The 13,500-nt window shown below is 41.4% G+C and overlaps 1 protein-coding gene across 4 annotated transcripts in view; it reads left to right on the top strand.

The window, feature by feature from the left end:
* The window catches only part of trip10a (thyroid hormone receptor interactor 10a), a 60,920-nt gene that overhangs the window by 36,569 nt on the left and 10,851 nt on the right, over positions 1–13,500 (top strand). The gene's annotated exons all lie outside the window — the stretch shown is intronic.

Raw genomic sequence — 13,500 nt, forward strand, 5'->3', positions numbered from 1 at the left:
TCAACCTCGCCAAGTTTGAGGGTGATTGCTCAAAAACTGTAGATTTTGGTATCTACGGCAAGTTATGCTGTAAATTCGCCAAAAACGCCTCCGTTTTCGCCTTCAATCCAAGATGGCGGCCTTCCTGTAGGTTTCACAGAAAACTTGTGATTGACTTTTGCCCATGGCACAACCTAATGAACGTGTGTACCAAGTTTCGTTCATGTACGTTATTCCCGACAGGAGTTGACCTAGTAGCACATTTTTGCGTCAGTCTGAAGCCCCGCCCACTTCCATTTTTTGACGCACATTCACCGAACCACTTTGGTTCGGCGATTTAAGTTAGGTCTGATGTTGTCCCAAAAATTCGCGTGGTTTGGGATCCGTTTAGGCCTTCAAAAAGGCACATTCCTCGTGTGAAGAATAATAATAATAATAACTAGCACCGCAAGCGGTGGTAACGGGTTCGAGCTTGACGCTACGTCGCGACCCGCGCCCACCTCGTCGCTTGCGCCCTCATCTCGTCTCTCGTTCATTCGCTGTTTGCTGTCGTAGTTCTAATTGGCGCCGTCCGTGCGGATGTTGGGCTGTGGAGTAAAGTCATATATTATTTCCTGTTAAGTGCGTTACACTTTCTGTCGGGAGGACATTGTTTGCGTGTTCAGGATAGGTCCCTGGCCTCACATACCGAGTTCCGTGCAGAGCGGTCAATGTACGGTAAAGTTAGAGGGCACTTCCTGTTAAAATGGCTGACTTCCTGTTGGGTCAGAGCGTGTCTATTAACATGTTCAGGGAAGTTCCCTTGACACACATATAATGTTTCGTGGAGATAGGGCAACGTACGGCAAAGTTAAATTCTACTTCCTGTTTTGGCGTTCCACTTCCTGTTTGGAGTTTAGCTTTTGCAGACATGTCCAGGATAGTTTCCTGGTCTCACGTGTCAAGTTCCGTGCAGATTGATCAATGTACGGTAAAGTTACAGGGGACTTCCTGTTTAAAATGGCTGACTTCCTGTTGGGTCAAAGGTGTGTCCATTAACATGTTCAGGGAAGTTTTATTGACTCACATATCATGTTTCGTGGCGATCGGGCAATGTATGGCAAAGTTACATTCTACTTCCTGTTGCGCCAGATCCACTTCCTGTCAGGAAGTCGTCTGTTGCTGACATGGTCGGAGCGGTTTTGTGGTCCCACATATCAGGTATGAGGAGGATACAACAATTCTTGTTATAGCAGCATAAAAAAGTTTGATATGTAATGTTATATCCAGCAACCAGGGGGCGCTGTTTTTTAAATTGAAGATTTTCATACGGACTTTTTCAGGGCCATACTGTCATCGATCCAAGGAGGTTTGGTTTAAATCGGAACATGTTCCACAAAGTTATCATCAAGGTGTGTCCATTAACATGTTCAGGGAAGTTTTATTGACTCACATATCATGTTTCGTGGCGATCGGGCAATGTATGGCAAAGTTACATTCTACTTCCTGTTGCGCCAGATCCACTTCCTGTCAGGAAGTCGTCTGTTGCTGACATGGTCGGAGCGGTTTTCTGGTCCCACATATCAGGTATGAGGAGGATACAACAATTCTTGTTATAGCAGCATAAAAAAGTTTGATATGTAATGTTATATCCAGCAACCAGGGGGCGCTGTTTTTTAAATTGAAGATTTTCATACGGACTTTTTCAGGGCCATACTGTCATCGATCCAAGGAGGTTTGGTTTAAATCGGAACATGTTCCACAAAGTTATCATCATAAATGTACTTTTTTTGGGTAATAATACTCTCACCACTAGAGGCGCTGTTTCTGAACGTGACCGTTTTTTCATATTCGTCTTTAAGACCTATCGATCATGAACCACGGCAAGTTTGGTTCATATCTGACCTTCCAATGCAAAGTTATAAGAGATTTGGTCAACATCAGAATGATCGCCAACTTTAGCGCCCCCTATCTCGTAAGCCGTGCGACATTTTAGAAAGCTTTCACCAACTTTTGATCCTCTACCTGTCCACATGGACCTCGCCAAGTTTGAAGGTGATAGCACAAAAGCTCTAGGACAAGATAGATTTTATAGCAAATAAAATTATTTCTGTTTCCACCAGGGGGCGCTGTTTTCGAAATTGAATATTTCCATGTAGACTTGTTCAGGGTCGGACTGTCATCGATCCAAGGAAGTTTGGTTCAAATCGGAACATGTTCCACAAAGTTATCATCATAAATGTACTTTTTTTGGGTAATAATACTCTCACCACTAGAGGCGCTGTTTCCGAACGTGACCGTTTTTTCATATTCGTCTTTAAGACCTATCGATCATGAACCACGGCAAGTTTGGTTCATATCTGACCTTCCAATGCAAAGTTATAAGAGATTTGGTCAACATCAGAATGATCGCCAACTTTAGCGCCCCCTATCTCGTACGCCGTGCGACATTTTAGAAAGCTTTCACCAACTTTTGATCCTCTACCTGTCCACATTGACCTCGCCAAGTTTGAAGGTGATAGCACAAAAGCTCTAGGACAAGATAGATTTTATAGCAAATAAAATTCTTTCTGTTTCCACCAGGGGGCGCTGTTTTCGAAATTAAATATTTTCATATAGACATTGTCAGGGCTGGAGAAACATCAATCCAAGGAAGTTTGGTTCAGTTTGGACCAGGACTCGCAAAGTTATAAGAGTTTGTTTTTTTGTCGCAATAATCCGACTTTGCACCCCGCACCTCGCTACATCGTTAAACAATGCGCTATCATATTCAACACGCATCATCTACCATGTGTTTTCAATGTTTCAGTGTCATTTTGAGTCGGATACGACAATCTCTGTAAAAGTTATTACCGAAATCGTAAATAAACTTTTTTTTTGTATATTCTCTTCCACCACCAGGAGGCGATGGTTTCAAACGTGATCATTTTTGCATAGGTGTCTTCAGCAACTACCCATCATCAATCATGGCAAGTTTGGCTCCGACTTGACCTTCCATCGCAAAGTTATAAGCGTTTCGTTGCGTGTTGGGAAAATTTGGAATTTTCGCCAACTTTGGCGCCACCTATCTCGTGCGCCATGCAAGATTTCAAAAAACTTTTCAGATTAGATCGTACCTCAACTGGTCCACATCGACCTCGCCAAGTTTGAAGGTGATTGCTCAAAAACTGTAGATTTTGGTATCTACGGCAAGTTATGCTGTAAATTCGCCAAAAACGCCTCCGTTTTCGCCTTCAATCCAAAATGGCGGCCTTCCTGTAGGACTCACAAAAAACTTGTGATTGACTTTTGCCCATGGCACAACCTAATGAACGTGTGTACCAAGTTTCGTTCATGTACGTTATTCCCGACAGGAGTTGACCTAGAAGCACTTTTTTGCGTCAGTATTTAGCCCCGCCCACTTCCATTTTTTGATGCACATTTTCCGAACCACTTACGTTCGGCGATTTAAGCCAGGTCTGATGTTGTCCCAAAAATTCGTGAGGTTTGAGATCCGTTTAGGCCTTCAAAAAAGCACTTTCTTCGTGGGAAAAATAATAATAATAATAATAATAATAATAAATATATTATTTCCTGTTAAGTGCGTTACACTTTCTGTCGGGAGGACATTGTTTGCGTGTTCAGGATAGGTCCCTGGCCTCACATACCAAGTTCCATGCAGAGCGGTCAATGTACAGTAAAGTTAGAGGGCACTTCCTGTTAAAATGGCTGACTTCCTGTTGGGTCAGAGCGTGTCTATTAACATGTTCAAAGAAGTTCCCTTGACTCACATATAATGTTTCGTGGAGATAGGGCAACGTACGGCAAAGTTAAATTCTACTTCCTGTTTTGGCGTTCCACTTCCTGTTTGGAGTTTAGCTTTTGCAGACATGTCCAGGATAGGTTCCTGGTCTCACGTGTCAAGTTCCGTGCAGATTGATCAATGTACGGTAAAGTTACAGGGCACTTCCTGTTTAAAATGGCTGACTTCCTGTTGGGTCAAAGGTGTGTCCATTAACATGTTCAGGGAAGTTTTATTGACTCACATATCATGTTTCGTGGCGATCGGGCAATGTATGGCAAAGTTACATTCTACTTCCTGTTGCGGCAGATCCACTTCCTGTCAGGAAGTCGTCTGTTGCTGACATGGTCGGAGCGGTTTTGTGGTCCCACATATCAGGTATGAGGAGGATACAACAATCCTTGTTATAGCAGCATAAAAAAGTTTGATATGTAATGTTATATCCAGCAACCAGGGGGCGCTGTTTTTTAAATTGAAGATTTTCATACGGACTTTTTCAGGGCCATACTGTCATCGATCCAAGGAGGTTTGGTTCAAATCGGAACATGTTCCACAAAGTTATCATCATAAATGTACTTTTTTTGGGTAATAATACTCTCACCACTAGAGGCGCTGTTTCTGAACGTGACCGTTTTTTCATATTCGTCTTTAAGACCTATCGATCATGAACCACGGCAAGTTTGGTTCATATCTGACCTTCCAATGCAAAGTTATAAGAGATTTGGTCAACATCAGAATGATCGCCAACTTTAGCGCCCCCTATCTCGTACGCCGTGCGACATTTTAGAAAGCTTTCACCAACTTTTGATCCTCTACCTGTCCACATTGACCTCGCCAAGTTTGAAGGTGATAGCACAAAAGCTCTAGGACAAGATAGATTTTATAGCAAATAAAATTCTTTCTGTTTCCACCAGGGGGCGCTGTTTTCGAAATTAAATATTTTCATGTAGACTTGTTCAGGGTCGGACTGTCATCGATCCAAGGAAGTTTGGTTCAAATCGGAACATGTTCCACAAAGTTATCATCATAAATGTACTTTTTTTGGGTAATAATACTCTCACCACTAGAGGCGCTGTTTCCGAACGTGACCGTTTTTTCATATTCGTCTTTAAGACCTATCGATCATGAACCACGGCAAGTTTGGTTCATATCTGACCTTCCAATGCAAAGTTATAAGAGATTTGGTCAACATCAGAATGATCGCCAACTTTAGCGCCCCCTATCTCGTACGCCGTGCGACACTTTAGAAAGCTTTCACCAACTTTTGATCCTCTACCTGTCCACATTGACCTCGCCAAGTTTGAAGGTGATAGCACAAAAGCTCTAGGACAAGATAGATTTTATAGCAAATAAAATTCTTTCTGTTTCCACCAGGGGGCGCTGTTTTCGAAATTGAATATTTTCATAAAGACATTGTCAGGGCTGGAGGAACATCAATCCAAGGAAGTTTGGTTCAGTTTGGACCAGGACTCGCAAAGTTATAAGAGTTTGTTTTTTTGTCGCAATAATCCGACTTTGCACCTCGCACCTCGCTACACCGTTAAACAATGCGCTATCATATTCAACACGCATCATCTACCATGTGTTTTCAATGTTTCAGTGTCATTTTGAGTCAGATACGACAATCTCTGTAAAAGTTATTACCGAAATCGTAAATAAACTTTTTTTTTGTATATTCTCTTCCACCACCAGGAGGCGATGGTTTCAAACGTGTTCATTTTTGCATAGGTGTCTTCAGCAACTACCCATCATCAATCATGGCAAGTTTGGCTCCGACTTGATCTTCCATCGCAAAGTTATAAGCGTTTCGTTGCGTGTTGGGAAAATTTGGAATTTTCGCCAACTTTGGCGCCACCTATCTCGTGCGCCATGCAATATTTCAAAAAACTTTTCAGATTAGATCGTACCTCAACTGGTCCACATCAACTTCGCCAAGTTTGAGGGTGATTGCTCAAAAACTGTAGATTTTGGTATCTACGGCAAGTTATGCTGTAAATTCGCCAAAAACGCCTCCGTTTTCGCCTTCAATCCAAGATGGCGGCCTTCCTGTAGGTTTCACAGAAAACTTGTGATTGACTTTTGCCCATGGCACAACCTAATGAACGTGTGTACCAAGTTTCGTTCATGTACGTTATTCCCGACAGGAGTTGACCTAGTAGCACATTTTTGCGTCAGTCTGAAGCCCCGCCCACTTCCATTTTTTGACGCACATTCACCGAACCACTTTGGTTCGGCGATTTAAGTTAGGTCTGATGTTGTCCCAAAGATTCGCGTGGTTTGGGATCCGTTTAGGCCTTCAAAAAGGCACATTCCTCGTGTGAAGAATAATAATAATAATAATAATAATAACTCTTTCAATTACAATAGGGTTCTTGCACAGTCGTGCTCGAACCCTAATAATAATAACTCTTTCAATTACAATAGGGTTCTTGCACAGTCGTGCTCGAACCCTAATAACTCTTTCAATTACAATAGGGTTCTTGCACAGTCGTGCTCGAACCCTAATAATAACTCTTTCAATTACAATAGGGTTCTTGCACAGTCGTGCTCGAACCCTAATGAATAAAATGGAGTACAAACTAATAAAAAGAGAGAAAACAAAAAGTTAGACTAAAATGGAGCATAAAGTATGACAGTGCAGCCTAAAAAAACCAATTTACTTTAAAGTTATCAAACCAATATACAGTGCAGAAATATATTAAAGTACTTATAAAAAAAGAGGCCACTGATAAGCATATGAGAAAATAAATGTTTTTAACCTGGATTTAAAAAAATCACATTTGGTACTGATTTCAGTTCCATTGTTGTTCCACTCATGTGCAGCTTCACCATATTTGGTTTGACTATCTGACGTGAGTGACTGAACGTCAGACCACAAACAGTCTGTGTTTTAATTTAATTCAATTTAATTCAATTTAATTCAATTCAATTCAAGCGCCAAATCATAACACACGTTATCTCAAGGCATTGTACATAGACAACATCATGCAGAGCATAGAAATCCAACAATTCATACAATGAGCAAACACTTGGCATCAGTGGAGAGATAAAAACCCTCCCTTTTAACAGAAAAAGAAATCTCTGGCAGAGACTCAAAGATGTGCAGCCACGGTCGGCATGTTTGTTGATGCCTGCAACCTGGTACTGCCCGCTAGGGCAGTGTTACCAAACCCTGGTCCTCAGGGAACACTGCCCTGCATGTTGTAGATGTTGCCCTGCTCCAACACACATGATTCAGAAGAACAGCTCATTATCAGGCTTCTGCAGAGCTTGAGCTTGATGACGAGCTGACCATTTGAATCAGGTGTCTCCTAGTTCAACCCACAACTGTTCGCTGTCCTGGCTCCCAAATGGTGGAACGAGCTCCCCATCCACATATGGACAGCAACAAGCCTCCACATCCTCTGCCGCAGACTAAAAACACTTACTTCTAGCCCTTGACGTCATGCTTTTTTTTTTCTTGTTTTTTGCATGCGATGAGCTTTGACTGAATAAGGAAAGAGAAGCCTGGGTTGTACCCACCTTCCTCTTTCAGATGATAAGATCTGGACTCTCTGATGAAGGCAGGTCAGTTGAGCAACGTTCATAGTGAACAGGTAAGGTTGTCAGAGCAACATACATTTTCAAGTTTAACTTAGAAATTGGAGAACATTTTGAAATATGTACTTTACATTTAGAAATGACTGCCATAAACTTGTTTTGTTCTTGACTTTCATGATGACACTAATGTTTAACTGCAACAACAGCGCCTAAAGCCAGATTTTGTTTGGAAATATTGTTTTCTGATAATAAGTTAAAAGAATGGAGGAGTGTCTTTGACGGGGGATTTACAAGGATTCATGTAGTATTATACATGAATGTGTTAATACCACCATCACAAATACAAATTAAATGCCTGTAGAAGTTAACACTACATGTATATACTTATTTAACTATCAACCTTTTAATTGCATGTTTTAATAGAATTACACTTTCTAACTTAATTCTCTTAAAGTGTCACACATGCCACAAGAGCAGAGTGAAACAGGATGTGAAAGCATGAAAGGGAACTGAGTACTCCCTGTTATCAGGGTTCAAATTTCTTAGACAATAAAATACACTGTAAGAAAAGATACACCATATCTACTCAATAAAAATGAGGCAACAGATTACAAGCAATATTATTAATTAAATTTCACAATGTTTGGTATTGAGTAAATTTTAATTAAATTATACCCTTAATAGTTACCCATTTAATATGAGTAGATCTGAATAGAAAACAGTACAGAATTAATTAAAATCTAAACAAACATATTGAGTTGATTTGAAAAAGATAATGTGTAAATTGTACTAATAAAAATGTATTTAATTCTATATATCAATGATATATAATTGATTAATAATCAACTATATTTATCTGTGCATTAATTTGAATGTATTCAATCCAATTAATTAAATATAAAAAAAATATTTCTTAGGAATAACTAGTCTATAGCCCAGAAAATACAGAACTAAACAAATACTCAAATAACATGTTTATTAACAATTAACAGCTGTCCTATTCTGTCCTATTTCAAACCAGAAATTTGAATAGGACAGAATACTGACTCCAAACTTTTTTGTAAAAACAAAAATTAACTAGCACCGCAAGCGGTGGTAACGGGTTCGAGCTTGACGCTACGTCGCGACCCGCGCCCACCTCGTCGCTTGCGCCCTGATCTCGTCTCTCGTTCATTCGCTGCTTGCTGTCGTAGTTCTAATTGGCGCCGTCCGTGCGGATGTTGGGCTGTGGAGTAAAGTCATATATTATTTCCTGTTAAGTGCGTTACACTTTCTGTCGGGAGGACATTGTTTGCGTGTTCAGGATAGGTCCCTGGCCTCACATACCAAGTTCCATGCAGAGCGGTCAATGTACAGTAAAGTTAGAGGGCACTTCCTGTTAAAATGGCTGACTTCCTGTTGGGTCAGAGTGTGTCTATTAACATGTTCAGGGAAGTTCCCTTGACACACATATAATGTTTCGTGGAGATAGGGCAACGTACGGCAAAGTTAAATTCTACTTCCTGTTTGGGCGTTCCACTTCCTGTTTGGAGTTTAGCTTTTGCAGACATGTCCAGGATAGGTTCCTGGTCTCACGTGTCAAGTTCCGTGTAGATTGATCAATGTACGGTAAAGTTACAGGGCACTTCCTGTTTAAAATGGCTGACTTCCTGTTGGGTCAAAGGCGTGTCCATTAATATGTTCAGGGAAGTTCAATTGACTCACATATCATGTTTCGTGGCGATCGGGCAATGTATGGCAAAGTTACATTCTACTTCCTGTTGCGGCGGATCCACTTCCTGTCAGGAAGTCGTCTGTTGCTGACATGGTCGGAGCGGTTTTGTGGTCCCACATATCACGTATGAGGAGGATACAATAATCCCTGTCATAGCAGCATAAAGAAGTGTGAAATGTAATGTTATATCCAGCAACCAGGGGGCGCTGTTTTATAAATTGAAGATTTTCATATAGACTGCTTCAGGGTTGGACTGTCATCAATCCAAGAAAGTTTGGTTCAGATTGGAACAGGATTTACAAAGTTATACCAGTTTCTTTAGTGTTGCACAGTAGATGGCATAGTCTGCTGCCACCAGGGGGCGTCGTTAAGACATTGAATATTGTCTTATAGACTACTTCAAGGCATCAATCCAGGGAAGGACATTGGATCCTCCATCGCAAAGTTATAAGCGTTTTGTTGTCTGTTTTTACAAATCAGAATGTTTGCCAACTTTAGCGCCCCCTATCTTGTACGCCATGCGACATTTTAAAAGACTTTCACTAACTTTTGATCCTCAACTCGTCCACATTAACCTCGCCAAGTTTGAAGGTGATAGCACAAAAGCTCTAGGACAAGATAGATTTAATAGCAAATAAAATTCTTTCTGTTGCCACCAGGGGGCGCTGTTTTCGAAATTAAATATTTTCAGGTAGACTTGTTCAGGGTCGGACTGTCATCGATCCAAGGAAGTTTGGTTCAAATCGGAACAGGATTCACAAAGTTATCATCATAAATGTACTTTTTTTGGGTAATATTCCTCTCACCACTAGAGGCGCTGTTTCCGAACGTGACCGTTTTTTCATATTCATCTTTAAGACCTATCGATCATGAACCAAGGCAAGTTTGGTTCATATCTGACCTTCCAATGCAAAGTTATAAGAGATTTGGTCAACATCAGAATGATCGCCAACTTTAGCGCCCCCTATCTCGTACGCCGTGCGACATTTTAGAAAGCTTTCACTAACTTTTGATCCTCAACTCGTCCACATTGACCTCGCCAAGTTTGAAGGTGATAGCACAAAAGCTCTAGGACAAGATAGATTTAATAGCAAATAAAATTCTTTCTGTTGCCACCAGGGGGCGCTGTTTTCGAAATTAAATATTTTCATGTACACATTGTCAGGGCTGGAGGAACATCAATCCAAGGAAGTTTGGTTCAGTTTGGACCAGGACTCGCAAAGTTATAAGAGTTTGTTTTTTTGTCGCAAAAATCCGACTTTGCACCGCCCACGCTGCTACACCGTTAAAGAATGCGCTGTCATATTCAACACGCATCATCTACCATGTGTTTTCAATGTTTCAGTGTCATTTTGAGTGACACTTTTACAAACTCTGTAAAAGTTATTACCGAAATCGTAAATTAACTTTTTTTTTGTATATTCTCTTCCACCACCAGGAGGCGATGGTTTCAAACGTGATCATTTTTGCATAGGTGTCTTCAGCAACTACCCATCATCAATCATGGCAAGTTTGGCTCCGACTTGACCTTCCATCGCAAAGTTATAAGCGTTTCGTTGCGTGTTGGGAAAATTTGGAATTTTCGCCAACTTTGGCGCCACCAAATACGTCCGCTATGCGATATTTCAAAAAAAATTTCAGATTAGATCGTACCTCAACTGGTCCACATCGACCTCGCCAAGTTTGAAGGTGATTGCTCAAAAACTGTAGATTTTGGTATCTACGGCAAGTTATGCTGTAAATTCGCCAAAAACGCCTCCGTTTTCGCCTTCAATCCAAAATGGCGGCCTTACTGTAGGTTTCACAGAAAACTTGTGATTGACTTTTGCCCATGGCACAACCTAATGAACGTGTGTACCAAGTTTCGTTCATGTACGTTATTCCCGACAGGAGTTGACCTAGTAGCACTTTTTTGCGTCAGTCTAGAGCCCCGCCCACTTCCATTTTTTGACGCACATTCACCGAACCACTGTTTTACAAAATTTTCAGCGAGGCCTGATGTTGTCCCGAAAATTCGCGAGGTTTGGGATACGTTTAGGCCTTCAAAAAGGCACTTTTTTTGTGTGAAGAATAATAATAATAACTAGCACCGCAAGCGGTGGTAACGGGTTCGAGCTTGACGCTACGTCGCGACCCGCGCCCACCTCGTCGCTTGCGCCCTGATCTCGTCTCTCGTTCATTCGCTGCTTGCTGTCGTAGTTCTAATTGGCGCCGTCCGTGCGGATGTTGGGCTGTGGAGTAAAGTCATATATTATTTCCTGTTAAGTGCGTTACACTTTCTGTCGGGAGGACATTGTTTGCGTGTTCAGGATAGGTCCCTGGCCTCACATACCAAGTTCCATGCAGAGCGGTCAATGTACAGTAAAGTTAGAGGGCACTTCCTGTTAAAATGGCTGACTTCCTGTTGGGTCAGAGTGTGTCTATTAACATGTTCAGGGAAGTTCCCTTGACACACATATAATGTTTCGTGGAGATAGGGCAACGTACGGCAAAGTTAAATTCTACTTCCTGTTTTGGCGTTCCACTTCCTGTTTGGAGTTTAGCTTTTGCAGACATGTCCAGGATAGGTTCCTGGTCTCACGTGTCAAGTTCCGTGCAGATTGATCAATGTACGGTAAAGTTACAGGGGACTTCCTGTTTAAAATGGCTGACTTCCTGTTGGGTCAAAGGCGTGTCCATTAACATGTTCAGGGAAGTTTTATTGACTCACATATCATGTTTCGTGGCGATCGGGCAATGTATGGCAAAGTTACATTCTACTTCCTCTTGCGGCGGATCCACTTCCTGTCAGGAAGTCGTCTGTTGCTGACATGGTCGGAGCGGTTTTGTGGTCCCACATATCAGGTATGAGGAGGATACAACAATCCTTGTTATAGCAGCATAAAAAAGTTTGATATGTAATGTTATATCCAGCAACCAGGGGGCGCTGTTTTTTAAATTGAAGATTTTCATACGGACTTTTTCAGGGCCATACTGTCATCGATCCAAGGAGGTTTGGTTCAAATCGGAACATGTTCCACAAAGTTATCATCATAAATGTACTTTTTTTGGGTAATAATCCTCTCACCACTAGAGGCGCTGTTTCTGAACGTGACCGTTTTTTCATATTCGTCTTTAAGACCTATCGATCATGAACCACGGCAAGTTTGGTTCATATCTGACCTTCCAATGCAAAGTTATAAGAGATTTGGTCAACATCAGAATGATCGCCAACTTTAGCGTCCCCTATCTCGTACGCCGTGCGACATTTTAGAAAGCTTTCACCAACTTTTGATCCTCTACCTGTCCACATTGACCTCGCCAAGTTTGAAGGTGATAGCACAAAAGCTCTAGGACAAGATAGATTTTATAGCAAATAAAATTCTTTCTGTTTCCACCAGGGGGCGCTGTTTTCGAAATTGAATATTTTCATGTAGACTTGTTCAGGGTCGGACTGTCATCGATCCAAAGAAGTTTGGTTCAAATCGGAACATGTTCCACAAAGTTATCATCAAAAATGTACTTTTTTTGGGTAATAATACTCTCACCACTAGAGGCGCTGTTTCCGAACGTGACCGTTTTTTCATATTCGTCTTTAAGACCTATCGATCATGAACCACGGCAAGTTTGGTTCATATCTGACCTTCCAATGCAAAGTTATAAGAGTTTTGGTCAACATCAGAATGATCGCCAACTTTAGCGCCCCCTATCTCGTACGCCGTGCGACATTTTAGAAAGCTTTCACCAACTTTTGATCCTCTACCTGTCCACATTGACCTCGCCAAGTTTGAAGGTGATAGCACAAAAGCTCTAGGACAAGATAGATTTTATAGCAAATAAAATTCTTTCTGTTTCCACCAGGGGGCGCTGTTTTCGAAATTGAATATTTTCATATAGACATTGTCAGGGCTGGAGGAACATCAATCCAAGGAAGTTTGGTTCAGTTTGGACCAGGACTCGCAAAGTTATAAGAGTTTGTTTTTTTGTCGCAATAATCCGACTTTGCACCCCGCACCTCGCTACATCGTTAAACAATGCGCTGTCATATTCAACACGCATCATCTACCATGTGTTTTCAATGTTTCAGTGTCATTTTGAGTCGGATACGACAATCTCTGTAAAAGTTATTACTGAAATCGTAAATAAACTTTTTTTTTGTATATTCTCTTCCACCACCAGGAGGCGATGGTTTCAAACGTGATCATTTTTGCATAGGTGTCTTCAGCAACTACCCATCATCAATCATGGCAAGTTTGGCTCCGACTTGACCTTCCATCGCAAAGTTATAAGCGTTTCGTTGCGTGTTGGGAAAATTTGGAATTTTCGCCAACTTTGGCGCCACCAAATACGTCCGCCATGCGATATTTCAAAAAAAAATTCAGATTAGATCGTACCTCAACTGGTCCACATCGACCTCGCCAAGTTTGAAGGTGATTGCTCAAAAACTGTAGATTTTGGTATCTACGGCAAGTTATGCTGTAAATTCGCCAAAAACGCCTCCGTTTTCGCCTTCAATCCAAAATGGCGG

Source organism: Microchirus variegatus (genome assembly GCF_963457635.1).
Source record: "Microchirus variegatus genome assembly, chromosome: 10".
NCBI lineage: Eukaryota > Metazoa > Chordata > Actinopteri > Pleuronectiformes > Soleidae > Microchirus > Microchirus variegatus.